The sequence below is a fragment of the Aotus nancymaae genome, unplaced genomic scaffold (genome assembly GCF_030222135.1).
Source record: "Aotus nancymaae isolate 86718 unplaced genomic scaffold, 86718_ANA_hifiasm-v0.15.2.pri h1tg000002l, whole genome shotgun sequence".
Classification (NCBI taxonomy): Eukaryota; Metazoa; Chordata; class Mammalia; order Primates; family Aotidae; genus Aotus; species Aotus nancymaae.
Window position 1 is genome coordinate 55,569,826 of NW_026988413.1, and position 14,005 is coordinate 55,583,830.

Genomic DNA, 14,005 nt, shown 5'->3' on the forward strand with positions numbered 1-14,005 from the left:
ACAGTAAATTAAACACACAGATTCTATTCTGTCACCTGTCTGGAGGTAGGCAGAATAAGGCTCTTATGGCAGGTTCCTGAATTTATCAGGGACCCAGGCTCCTTCCAGTTCTTTGCTCCACCTGATCTTGAGTGTACCCTTGTTCTCATGATCCAAGAGGATTGCAGAAGCTTAAGCCATCATGTTTACATTCCAGAAATCAGAATGGGAGAAGAGGAATAAAAAGAGAATGCTACCTCTTTTAAGGATACTTCCCAGAAGTTCTACACAACATTTCTACGTATGTTTCACTCACCAGAATTTAGTCACCTGACCAAATGTAGCTTTCAAGGGAGGCAAGGAAATACACCTGGCCAGTGATGTGCCCAGATAAAAACCAGGAGAGTATTACTAAAGAAGGTGGGGAAATTGGATATTCAAAAGCAATTAGAGATCTCTGTCAGAGTGTGATACCCAATTCTGGCCACTGAGTTGTAAGGAAACCTCTGCTACGACAGATTTTTCTATTCTTAAAACAAGAGACATGGGAAAAGATGGTCCCTTTCAGTCTTTAGGTATTTTGAGGTCTGGATATGATTGCTGGAATTTTAGCCATCTAACTAGCACACTTAAAATGGAGCCGTTGGAGTCAGGGAGAGTCCAGAGGACTGCAGAGAAGAGGAACCTTGGTATATTATTTTTGGAGCCATCCTCTGCCCTTTCTGGTATTAGAGATGATAAATTTCCTATAGTTTAAATGATATTGAGTCAGACCTTTACTTGCAACCAAGGATTTCAATTTTAAGGACTGATATTTCAAAATTTAGGACACAGGCCAAAGAGCACTATGATAATATGTTTTTGTTTGAACACTTATTAGAACACATTCTATATTTTGTATTGTTTTATTAACATAAAATGAAGTTATGTTGAAGGAGTAGGCTTACAGGAAAAAGTTCAGGTAAGCAAAAAGAGTTGGTTCCAGAGCCCTGATAACCTAAGGGCCTCTGGATTAGATCACCTGAAAGTCATTCTATGTATTATGTAGGCCAGTTTGAGTTGGGGTTTCTGTTATTTGTGTTAAAAGCTTCCTAAATCAGGGATTTTAGAACTTTTTTTTTTAAGACTGAATCTTGCTGTCGCCCAGGCTGGAGTCCAGTGGCACAATCTCGGCTCACTGCAACCTCTGCCTCCCTGGTTCAAGCAATTTTCCTGCCTCAGCCTCCTGAGTAACTGGGATTACAGGCGTGCACCACCACACCCAACTAATTTTTGTATTTTTAGTAGAGATGGGGTTTCACCAGATTGGTCAGGCCCACCTCAAACTCCTGACCTCGCGATCCGCCCACCTTGACCTCCCAAAGTGCTGGGATTACAGGTGTGAGCCACCACGACTGGCCCATGATTTTCAAACTTTAATGAGCATTCAAATCACCTAAAGATCTTGATAAAAGTTAGATTCCAATTCAGCAGGGTGAGGTGGTGCTGAAGAGTCTACATTTTATCAAGTTTCCAGGTCATGCCAAGGCTGCTGGTCCACAGATGACATTTTGAATGGAACATTCTGCTACTGAAAGTGAGGCTCTTTCCATCTTTATATTGCTGCCTTACCGTCCACCATAGAGAGGGCCAGGTGAGGATATGCATGGAAGGGCTAGCTTTGAAGATATACCAGAGCTGAAGGGCTCTATCTGGAGAGAAATCTAAAATGGAGGTGAATACTGATTTTAGAAATTTGAACCATGCCATGGGTCCCAAGTTCTAGTAGCAAACCACAGAGAACCAGTAAACTAAAGGGAGGAGATAAAGGTGCTTACACTATGGTAGAGATGCGAGCACAAGGCAAGAAAAGAGATGAAGTAATGCAGTGAGTCAGAATCTGCAAGATGATGATTCTTGTGCACATTGCAGTTTAGGAAGCACTGGTCTAGCTATCTGGTGCTTTAAATGGGGGGTATTTTCTTTCTTTCTCTTTGTGACTGGATTACTGAGTTTTAAGCCTGTGTTGATTTGCTCCAGAGACCTCAAGATGCAATAGGGAAGAGGGTTAAGGAATATGAGTCCTCCAAAACATACCTACTGTGTGCACAGCACAACACAGTTATCCTAATAAATAGGCATCCTAAATCAAGATGCTCAACTTTATGTATGTTTGCTAATTTTTCAGTGTTTTACTTAGTATAATTTCAGGAATAGTATTAAAGAATTTTTAAAACTCCATAGGATGTTCAAGATGAATAATTCCTGAATCGCCAATTCCAAGTGCCGTTATAATAAAGATGTCTTTGCAGTCATTTCATAGTCGTTTTTAATTCCATCCTAAAAATGAAACACATTGAAACCCTACATATTTTCTTCATCTAACAGTTTTATTTAGATATGTTTTAAAATAGAAGACATAGTCCTATTTCTACTTTTTTTTTTCTTTTTCCTTCTTCCTGGACATCTTGGTATATGTGACATAGTCCTATTTCTTACCAGTTACGAATGGAATTCCAAAGACTATCCCAACTCCCAACTGTTACCAATAGTTTTCTGTGGGAAATGTAACTCAGTGAAGGTTGTTTTTGTTTTGTTTAACCTTAGGCACATGTTAGTTTTCAATTTTAAAAGCTAGCTTAATTTTTAAAAATGTATCTTCACTCTGATTTTGACTATAAAATTATTGTTCAGTCTTTAAGGGACCATCTTCCTGACAACTTATGCTAATTTTTGTCCTGTGTAGTTACATAGATGGCTACATGCTCAGGGCCATCATATATTGTTGGTTTTTGTTTTTTGTTTTTTTGAGACAGGGTCTCACTCAGTCACCCAGGCTTGAGTGCAGTGGCATGATCTCAGCTCACTGTAACCTCCGCCTCCTAGGTTCAAGTGATTCTCCTGCATCAGTGACCTGAGTACCTGGGATTACAGGTGCACACCACCATGCCCAGTTAATTTTTGTATTTTTTAGTAGAGACAGAGTTTCGCCATTTTGGTCAGGCTGGTCATGAAGTAATATATTGTTTTTATTTTTTTTCTTATAAAGCTGACACTGAGTTTAGCAATGATTAATAGAATAACTCTTTAAATCTGCTTGGTTACTATTATATAAGAGTGATAGCACTCATCCTGAAATTTGAAAAGAAGACTGGCACATATTTTTTTAAGGAAATGTTCTATGGAATTATAGCCCTATGACTTGGCAGGAAAGAAGGAACTGCCATTTAACAAGATGAGCTAGACAACAATTCAGATATTCTAAAGGAACTATATCTGATTTAATCAAAGGAACAGGGAATAATGGAGGCGAAAATAGAGTACTAAACACTTCTGAGAGCAAGAATGCTTTACCAAGTTCCTTTTAAAATTTTGTTGATGAACAAATAATATTAATTGTGTGGAATTACTGCATCTCAAATGGAACAATGGAATATAAATCATCTGAGAAATACATAATCATATGAAAGTTATGTTGCCATCTATGATAACTCATAGGATAAATGAATACATGGATTTTAATATTATTTGTAATGATCAAGAAAGAAAGGATGTTACATTCTCTATCAATCAAAAAACACTCCATTTTAAGTGGCTTCTTTGACTCTTCTCTTATTAAAACTGTATCATTTTCAAACAGAAACTTAATCTTGTGATTTCCAAATGTTCTTCCCCTTTCCTCCTTCTCCTTCCTACTTTTCACCCTTTATTCCCTCCCCCTCCCCTTCTAAATGATTCCATCCTAAAACTACCAGATTAGACAAAGAAAAGCAAGCCTCTGCACAGGGGGTTGGAGCAAGGTGTTGACCAAAATTTGGATGTCAGAACTCAAGCAAGAAAAAGGGGTTAACCTTGGGGGATGGTGTGGAGACCAGGGAATGGTCACCTAGCATGAGATGTCAGAGTCTAAGTAGGGTGAGAAGGACAGCTGTGTGGGCCATGTGGGTGGATGGATGGGCAAGGAGTGGTTGTCCAGCCTGGGGTATCAGATTTCAAGTGGCTTAGAGAGGGCATCTGCACAGGGATGTGAGTGGCAGTTAAGACAAGACTGAATTATTTAAGTGAATATATTAAGAATAATGTGAGCCATGTCTCTCACTGGCAGGCAAAAGAGTCACAAAAAAAAAAAAAAGCTAAAACTCTGTAGTGTTGGATTGGAATTGTAAGTATTGAGGTGAACATAGTTTTTAATACACAGATGATAAGGAGACAAAGGGGTAGATATCATAATATATATGCAAATGTGTATATACACATATACACAAATATTCTCTAGTTCTGTCCACTGAACATCTGGGAGCAGCAATGCCCCTATATCAATCAACACACCTGGCACAAAGAAAGATGAACCTGGAACACCTTGTAGTGCCAGAAAGCAAGAACATGCTCAAAGAACCATGAGGACATGTCAGAAGGACACAGGAGCCAGTGTGAATGAAACCCCTGTTGCAAAATTTATAACAGTGAGAAAATTATGACAGTGAAAGAGATCTGACCTAACCAACTCCATCTTGTTTCAAACCTCCAAGCTGTCCTTGTTCATTCCTGGATGTAGGACGAACTAACTTTGGGAAGAACTTATCTAACTTTGAAACAAAGATGATAACAGCCTTTTCCCAAAACAAACCCCCTTCTTGTCTAGGGACCAGATTGCCTTTGTAGGACTAACAAGATAGATACAAGATCAGAAATTATGGTTTAAGAGTCATGTCCTAGAGACCCCAAGATCACTAACCTCCCCAATTGCTCCTATAGATAATGTTAGTATTATAAAACCCAATATTGGTGTTTGAGGTCTTTTTCAGACCTTGTACTCCATGGATCAGCTGGTCCCACCCAGATCAATAAACTGACTCATCTGGTTTTGTGGCCCCCACCCAGGAACTGACTCTGCACCAGAGGACTCCCTATGACTTCATCCAACTTGACCAAGCAGCACACCCCACTCCCTGTCCCCCTACCTACCAAATTATCCCTAAAAAACTCAAGTCCCTGAATTTTCAGGGAGACTGATTGAATAATAATAAAACTCTGGTTTTCTGTTCAGCAGGCTCTACATGAGTTAAATTCTTTATTGCAATTCCTCTCTCTTGATAAATTGGCTCTATCTGGGCAGGGCAAAATGAACCCATTGGGCAGTTACATGAGGGAGCTTCCAGCTGGCCAAATCTGGGACAACTTGAACATCAAAATACACAATGATTAAATAAAGTAGTATAACCTATTAAGATAGAAAATGAATCCATAGGAATATAGATACATATATATGTATATGCATATATCTGTACATATACAGATATGTATTAAAATACATGTAATATATGTATTAAAAATACATGTAAACATACATTGAAACTTTGAGGAACAGGATATCTAGTTTCCGAATACTATCCCACAAAATACTTATTAGCCTGCTACATATCTTTTTTTTTTGAGACAGTCTCACTCTGTCTCTCAGGCTGGAGTGCAGTGGCATGATCTCGGCTCACTTCAACCTCTACCTCCTGGGTACAAGCAATTCTCCTCCCTCAGCCTCCTGAGTAGCTGGGATGATAGGCGCATGCCACCATGCCTGGCTAATTGTTTGTATTTCTAGTAGAGACGGTGTTTCACCATATCAGTCAGGATGGTCTTGATCTCCTGACTTCATGATCCACCCACCTCGACCTCCTAAAGTGCTGGGATGACAGGCATGAGCCACCGCACCCGGCCTGCTATATACCTCTTTAATTAAGTGAACATTATCAGTAATAGGACAAATGGAAATCATAGGATACAACCAATTCCACTTAATCTAATCATGAGGAAACAGCAGACAAAGCCAATTGAAGGACACTCTACAAAATAACTCAACTGTAATCTCTGAAAGTGTCAAGGTCATGAAAGCCACTGAAAGACTGAAGAACCATTCCAGAAAGGAGACTAAGGGACATGGCAGCCAAATGTTCCACATTTTCCTGTCCTGGGTTCTTTTCCCAAAAGGGAAGGGGTCTGAGGATTAGGTGCTAGTACTGAATCAAGGTTCATTCCCTGATTTTGATGTTTGTACTGTGGTTATATAGGAGGACTGTGGAGGGAAATTTACAAAGAATTTTTTTAATAGTTTTTCATGTCAGATGGGTAATGTCCCAACGTTGTACCAAGATTCGAGGGTGGCACATGTCATACATGAGCACATGAACACCCAATCATCACACTTATGAACTACAAAAGGATTGGAGAATGTTCCTGTTTGTACAAAATACATCCTAAAGTATCTGGGAGTAATGGGACATCAGATCAGCAATTACTCTAAAATAGTTCAGAAAAAAATGTTGGCTCTATCAAACTCCCAACTTTTCTGTAAGTTCGTGATTGTTTCAAAATAAAAAAGAAAAAATGTTTAAGACAGGGTCTCTTTTTGTGCAATGGCACAATCACAGCTAACTGCAACCTCCACCTCCTGGGCTCAAGCAATTCTCCCACCTCAGCCTCCAGAGTAGCTGGGGCTACAGGTGTGTACCACCACACTCAGCTAATTTTTTAATCTTTTTGTAGAGACAGGGTGTCAATATCTTGGCAGGCTAGTGTTGAATTCCTGGGCTCAACTGATCTTCCCACCAGGGCCTCCCAAAGTGTTGGAATTACAGGCATGAGCCACTGTGCCTGGCCCCCCAAAATTTTTTTTAATCATAAATGTTATCAGAAGGACTGGTATTTCCAAAGCCTCATAAAGTTCCCCCCAGCCCGCCAACATAAGGAACTATCATATCCAATTGTGCTGTAGGCAAACTTGAGTGACATGGGTAAGTTTGATTTAAAACACTGAATTAGAAGATGCAAAGGCTTTAAATTAGATTGCATTTTCCCCACTGTACTACAAACCCCTAATGAAATTAACTGCACTTATTGGCCTTGTGCTGCATGAATTTAATTCTGCAAAACTGGCTGAATTAAGCCATAGTCAAATAACAGGAGAAGCTTAATGAAAAATGTTATTTTTACCTTTTAAGTGACTGTCCTTTTCTCTACAATAAGAAACTTCCATTAACTGGTTTCAGGAAAAAAGATTACTAAAATTAAACTTGTTTTTTTTGTTTTTTGCAAAACAATCATATGACTTAATTTCACAAGGAAATTAATGACAAAAAAATACTATCTGTTACAGAAATATTTTCATTAAAATATACACACTGACTTTCTGAAATTCTTTGTGAATTTCATGAGTAGCACTGAGCCATTTTAAAAGAAATGTATGACAGATATTTGTGTATGTGGCAGATTTTTAATGTCCAACTACCATGTGTTCTGTGCATAGATTTTTTTCCCTCAAATTTCTAAACACAGTGGAAGCCACTAGAGAGAATATCTGAAGCAATTCATTAAAATCTTGGCAGCCAGACGCCAGCTCCCACTTTCCCTGAAAACTGCCTTGACTGAAGGTGAACACTGTCCCAGCAATTCCCTCCACAGAAGACTATCACCACCTCTGGAGGGGCAATTCCTGGAGGAACCAAGTCAGCTATTCGAGGGTCCTGAATAAGCAAAAACTAAGTACATAAATTACCATCTTGAAAGTGATGGGTTAGTGTGCTCTTTTGAATGCCCCCTAGGAAAATAAATTTGATTAAAACTAAATATTTTGTTGTAAGATATAATGCTCAAATTCAGGAGATTCTGGTGTCCCTCTGGAGAGTGTCAGTTGTGGGGGGAGGAGGGAAATGCCAGCTGTCCTATGGCTGTTAAATCCAAAGAACTTATTTTCTTTGTTAGGATTTTACTTTGAAAATATATTGTAGGTGATCATACGTGAAGGATGTGTCTCCTTCCTAAGAACATTACATTTTCTGCATTTTTCACCTTTTTGTGGCTCTGCATCTTGCCTTTTTTCACTGCTGTTCCCTCCAGCCGGCTTCGATAATGAGGGCTGGGAAATTTTTCCTGATTCCAGTGCTCCATGGGAGCCTCTTCCCTCCTTCCAGCCTCTGCCCAGTGGCTATCTCTTTGGTGTCTTTGTTCTCAGCACAAAATAGTCCCTGCTAGCATTGATCAAAGTTCTGTGAATACACACTGACTCATTAGCTACTTAAAGATCTTCTTTAAGCAGCTTCTTTTTAAAAATTTCAATCATGGTTTATTTTTTATTTATCTTACCATGAATCACAATATACAAAAGAAGCATGACTTAACATGAGGTATAAAAGAATTACCATATGATAGAAAATTGTTTTGAAAAAGATTATACTGTGCCCCCTGGAAAAAAAATTAAACCTCTGAACCTTTCTTTACATGAATGCTAATAATATAGATGAATTTGGAGAAACTGAAACTAGCCCCTTTTGATCCAAGCAGTTCATTACCAAAATTGCCATGGCATAGTACTCTTAAAACCCGTTATTTTCTGTGGAAATATTGAGATTCATAGGTAATCTTTTTTTTTTTTGAGACAGAATCTCACTCTGTCACCCAGGCTGCAGTGCAGTGGCACAATCTCAGCTCACTGCAACCTTCGCCCCCCCCAAGGTTCAAGTGATTCTCCTGCCTCAGCCTCCCTCCCCAGTAGCTGGGACTACACACATGCACCACCACGCCCGGATAGTTTTGGATTTTTAGTAGAGACAGGGTTTCACCAACTTGGCCAGGCTGGTCTTGAACTCCTGACCTCGTGATTCACCTGCCTCGGCCTCCCAAAGTGCTGGGATTACAGACATGAGCCACGACGCCTGTAGGTAATCTTTTAAGGATTTTATGAAGGATTCCATTAGTTTCCCTCTTATGTTTAATTTTTTGAACTATGTTTAATTTAAACCCTCTTCAGTCTCAAAAATCTACATCTATTCCAGATTTTAAAAGAGACTACCTCCTCCACCACAGAATTTTTCTTTAAAAAGACAATCAGCATGGCTGTCTTTTTTTTTTTTTTTTTTGAGACAGAGTTTCGCTCTTGTTACCCAGGCTGGAGTGCAATGGCGCGATCTCGGCTCACCGCAACCTCCGCCTCCTGGGTTCAGGCAATTCTCCTGCCTCAGCCTCCTGAGTAGCTGGGATTACAGGCACGCGCCACCATGCCCAGCTAATTTTTTGTATTTTTAGTAGAGACGGGGTTTCACCATGTTGACCAGGATGGTCTCGATCTCTTGACCTCGTGATCCACCCGCCTCGGCCTCCCAAAGTGCTGGGATTACAGGCTTGAGCCACCGCGCCCAGCCATGGCTGTCTTTTTAGTCAATATCCATCTCTGGGTCTGCTAGAAGAGAGACTATGAGACAAATTAGAGCCCCATGGGAAAGTGATACCTCTATCCCCTGAGTGGAAGCAGCATGCCATCAGAATGCTTAGTGTTAATGGCAACCTGAACCCTTCTCTTTCTCTTTCTCTTTCTCTTTCTCTTTCTCTTCAGGGCCTCCTGTGTCACCTTTCTCTTCAGGGCCTCCAGTTTTCCAAATGTCCATCTAATCTGTGTCCACCCCTGGGAGCAGACAGTACAGTTTCCTGTCCGGGTGTTCTTTGATAGTATCAAAACTTTGTCACTTAAGAGAAAAGCCTGATATTTACAGCCAGTTGGCCAAATGCTATGCTCAGTCTCAAGAGGGTAAAGAATTTCAGACATTAAGAAAAAAGAAAGAAAGAAAGAAAAAAGGCCAGCAAGAGTCATGTATTTAGTACTTGACTCAGAGTTAAGAGGCCTGGATTCTTGAGGCAGCTCTGGCATCAACTGGCTCTGTGACTTTAGGCAAATTGCTTACCTTTCTGGACTTAGTTTTCTCATTTGTAAAATAAAAGAAATTGAACTATGATTCCCTAAGTCCCCTTTTGCTTATCAACAGTGCTGATTCTTAACTATAGTAGCAATAAGATCATCAAAAAAATTCATTTCCTAATCCCTGTCATCAAGTTCATATGCGGAGAGAGAGAGGCTTAGGAGAAAACTGCAACCTAGTAACCAAGGAAACATGAAAATTTTGACAGTAAAAGACATCCTGTGTGGCAAATTCTACAAACCAGGAAAATATAATTAAGGATTAAGAAATGGTAGGGAGTTTTCAGAAACCCTCTTCTACTCCCCAACTCACCCTTGAAAATCAAATTGTAGGTTTTCCCATAGATCATTGGAAAAATGCTTGATAGTTCTCTGGGGTAAACTCTTCTATTCAATCTAAAATTCAGGTAATGTTAACTTTTGCTTCAAATGCCTTAGTCAAGATTTCTTTTAGTGTTAGAAAAGTCCTAACTCCTTACATACAGATTATACGCAATCTAGACAAGCCAAGCCTTCCGCCCTCTATCTGCCATTCAGAAGTCTCTTTCATGTATGTAACTAAAGAGTAATCTCATAAATCAATATTGGAATGAATAAAGACCCAGATGTCTCAGGTTGTTCCATCCACTCAATTTCCTCTTTCTCCTTCATATATTTACATATTAATTTTAAGTCACAGGTGAAAATTAAAGCCTGCTCTCTCCCAGTCTCCCTTTGATATTGCAAAGAAACATTACAAAGCTTCCTAAGGGAAGGTTTCTTGCAGGAAATAGTGACTCCAAGTATCATTAGTCCCCAAATCTGCCTGCTAGGCTGAGTGAGGAGGACTGAAATGCTCTGTGGGTCACAAGGTCATAAACCTCAGGAAGTTGGCTATACTGTCAGGCACTGTCCCCGCCAAAGACTAGGGGATGTGGGTTCCTATCAGAAGCCAGGTCACCACTAGCTGAAATTGAAACATACATCATAGTCACATCCTGTTTAAGTGAAAGCCAACTTCTGTTTCCTGGAATTGCTTTTTGTCTGAGGAGAAGGAGTGATTGGGGTGTAGTTAAGGGTAGCTAAGATGCAACTCATCCCTTGGAATGGGGAGCATGCAGGTTACTGGGGGATGTGGGGGACTGCCCTGGAGCATCCTGTCTCTCAGCCATCTCTAGCACATTTCTCACCCTCCCTTGTTCACCTCTCCCAAGTTCACAAGTGAGCATTCTGGGCACAGGGAGGTCAGGAGGAAAAGCGGAGAAAGTAGTGGGAAGAGTAGGTGAGATGACAGATGGTAACAGGGATCAAATCCTTTTTAGGCCTCCTGTTCCTTGTTTCTCCATCTTGGAGAGAAGCTCAAGCTCCAAAATGGAGGGCTACAAGAGCAATAGAGAGCAGCTTTGTTTTCATGGCTGGCACAGAGTATGAACCACAAGTTAGAATATCTCCTATCTGAGCACTTTATCTAGAATGAGCTCTGAATCCCAGAGGAGGAGTTCTTCCTCCAAAATACAAGTTCTGAGCTAGATCAGAAGAGGAGCACCCTCTAATGAGTTGGAGGGATAAGCTTTGCGCTCTTCGTGATCAATGACTCCCCATACTGCCCGTAGTCTGGCCTGCCCGTCCCTCACCTTGCTATCACCCTGCGAAATGCCAATTCTAAGAGGCACATGTGCAGAGGGCTTGTTAAAACACAGATTGCTGGGCTCCACCCCACAGCTTCTGATTTGCATCTCTAACAAGTTCCCAGGTGATGCTGATGTTGCTGGTCTGGGGAACCACACTTGAGAACCACTATCGCAGCACATAAGTAGGCATTTAACAAACATCTGTTATTCATTTTCATAATGGGATGTCAGGGATGAGTGTTGTGGAACAGAAGAAAATAGGAATCATCTCATTCTGGATCTCTAAGTTTATAAGTATTTGTTGTATGTTTCCTGTTTCCTACACTGTTCATGCAATTTTAGCAATTTTCAGGAAACAGCTGTTGCTCTCCACCTTGAAAGACAATGAAAGGTTGATAACAGATAAAATGATATTTTGGAAGAAACTAATGTACCTTATATATCTGGGACAACCTTGCCTCTTACATAATTGACAGTAGAACTGTAGGGATTATGTAAATTGACTTGATTTTCTTTTAAATCTTTAGGAAAAGACATCATTTAAAGAGGTCTAAGTGATTTGCCAAGCTTTACACAAAAACTTTTTTTTTTTTGTCAAAAACATTTCTGACCTGAAAATTTTTTTTCTGACTCAAGTAATCACTTTTGGATCATGAGTCAGAAAAATATTGAGGCAATGTGGAGTTTAGGATTGCTGCTTACTCATGTCATTTCTTCAGCTCATCTCGTTTAGCTTCAAGTCTAAACGTAAATTAGTTAAAAGGGAATGGATTACTTAAAACTTACATTTGTGGCTCATTTTCTATTCTCCAAATTCTCTCCTCCTTCCTCTTAGACAGGCGCACTTTGGGAAAACCTCACAAAGCATGAAGAGCCAGCTTTTTTTTTTTTTTTTTTTTGACACAGTCTTGTTCTGTCACCAGGCCAGAGTGCAGTGGCAGGATCTCAGCTCACTGCAACCTCCGCCTCTCAGGTTCAAATGATTCTTGTGCCTCAGCCTCCCCAGTAGCTGGGATTACGGGCACACCCCACCACATCTGGCTAATTTTTGTATTTTTAGTAGAGATGAGGTTTTGCCATGTTGGCCAGGCTGATCTCAAACTCCTATAGCCTCAAGTGGTCTGCCTGCCTCAGCCTCCCAAAGTGCTGGGATTACAGGCCTAAGCCACCATGCCCAGCTTTTATTTAATGAAACTGAATAATGCATATTCATCAAAACAGCAATGACTGGAATTAATATATCCAAGGACCACTGAAACAACAAAATATATTCTTGGAATTATACTTCTCCATGCTCAAAAAGCTTTATAGACTTTCAAAATGAATGTCTGTAACATCCCTCTGAAGTAAATGAGGAACAGGTGTAATTATCTTCTCTTCACAGATGGACAGGCAGACACAAAGGAATGGACTGAATCAGCCAGGAAGGGAATCAAGCTAAGGACCCAAATAACTCTAATACAATCTGTCTGTCCTGTCAGTGCTGTTTGCCTTTGATGCATGAAAATCTGTGTTGTGGGAAACTCTGAAGGCATTGTTTTTGTATTCTTTAGTGATGTAAGAAACAAAACTCTGTACAGACATCTAAAGAGAGGAAGTCATGGGACTGGTAAATATGGGTGGCAGCAGGGCAGGTCTATAAAAACCAAAGTTAATTTTGCTGGATAATATAATCAAGACCCTTCAATGCTGGATTCCATCAGCATCTGATCAGCCAGCAGCATGCTGTTATTTACATAAAAGCAGGCAGAGGAGGGGTAATATTAAACTAATAGACGTTATTGCATGGCTACAAACCTCTAAAAGTATTCAACATTTGGGAAGTACTAAGCAACTGGAAATTTTTTCAGTGACAATAGATTTCAGTGCAACAGGCTTAGAAATCTGCTGTCTCTGGCCCGAAGCCAGATTGCTGACACAAAACAGCAGAACCACAGACCCCAGGGAGAGGAGACTAACAGCAGACCCAAAACTGGTACTACTAACCGTTCCTGTTTCATATTATGCTGTTTTGTGAAGAAGAAATTCATGCTACAAAAACAGGGTTGTTTAGGAATTATAAGTTTTAGTAATCTTACCTTTTAAGCAATGGACACATTGACAGGATCATCAACCAGAAGGCATGGAAGAGTCTCCACGCTGCTGCCTTCCGTGAGTCCCCTCCACAACCCCCAGCATCTGAGGTCGTCTGGCAGCAAAAGCCCCAGCTCAGCAGAGACCTCATTATTCCTGTCCCTCAGAAAGAGTAACCTCCTCAAGGCCAGCAACCTCCCTGAAAGCTCTCCTGCCCAGATGCCTCCATCCCAGAGATCCTGAGACTGCAGGAAATGAAAGGCTGCAGCAGGGAGAGGCCTCAAACTACAATGGTTTGAGGTCTTCCTTTTCTATAACACTGTTCTTTACCAAGTAGAGTACATTTTGAAGTGCAGAATTCAATTCAAGGATAGGGCAGAAATACATACAGTTCTCAAGAGAGGAAGAGATTATAATATGAGTAAACTGCTATTCTAAAAGGTATTAGGGGCCAGGTGTGGTGGCTTATGCCTGTAATCCCAACACTTTAGGAGGCCAAGGTGGGTGGATCACTTGAATCCAGGAGTTTGAGACCAGCCTGGGCAATATAGAGACCATCTCTGTAAAAATACAATAAATGAAGCTGGTGAGGTGGTGCACACCTATAATCTCAGCTACTCGGGAG

The 14,005-nt window shown here is 40.4% G+C and overlaps 1 protein-coding gene and 1 non-coding gene across 4 annotated transcripts in view; both read right to left on the bottom strand.

The window, feature by feature from the left end:
• GSAP (gamma-secretase activating protein) overlaps positions 1–14,005 on the bottom strand; it is a 223,683-nt gene that overhangs the window by 103,240 nt on the left and 106,438 nt on the right. The window lies entirely within an intron of this gene.
• Positions 6,069–6,174, bottom strand: LOC135274541 (small nucleolar RNA U13). The gene has a single exon (XR_010342342.1). It is a non-coding gene; the product is annotated as a small nucleolar RNA U13 (small nucleolar RNA).